Raw genomic sequence first — 394 nt, 5'->3', positions numbered from 1 at the left:
TCTGCTCTTGGCTGAGCGTTTCTCGGCAGGGGCCACTCCGAAACTCCTCATACCCGGGGGAACGAATCCAGGGTGAAGCGATACTTCGCCTCGATCCGAGCGATTCTCGGACGCTTCGCTCCCTATTCTCCGTCAACACGATCCTAGACTTTGCCCCCGGGCGCGGAGCCTCGAACTCGCGTACGGCCCGCGCGCCGTACGCGCGCACCAACCGGGTACGCCCGCACACGCCACGAGCGCGTGACCGCGTCGCTAGGCCGAGCGCTCGCGCCGCGCACCACCCCGCGCTCCGGGCGCGCACCACGAGTTACGCACAAACACCGCGTGAGGCATTGCGACCGAGAGTAACGATACTGCGAGTAATTATGGATTCGCGCCGTTTCTTCTTTTGTTA

The 394-nt window shown here is 64.0% G+C and overlaps 1 protein-coding gene across 1 annotated transcript in view; it reads left to right on the top strand.

Annotated features, from left to right (window-relative positions):
- Positions 1-394, top strand: part of LOC105450629 — a 2,759-nt gene that overhangs the window by 2,243 nt on the left and 122 nt on the right. The gene's annotated exons all lie outside the window — the stretch shown is intronic.

Source organism: Wasmannia auropunctata, unplaced genomic scaffold (genome assembly GCF_000956235.1).
Source record: "Wasmannia auropunctata unplaced genomic scaffold, wasmannia.A_1.0 LD336060.1, whole genome shotgun sequence".
NCBI lineage: Eukaryota > Metazoa > Arthropoda > Insecta > Hymenoptera > Formicidae > Wasmannia > Wasmannia auropunctata.
The sequence above is the reverse complement of the archived record's forward strand: the minus strand, read 5'-3'. Positions and strand labels throughout refer to the sequence as shown.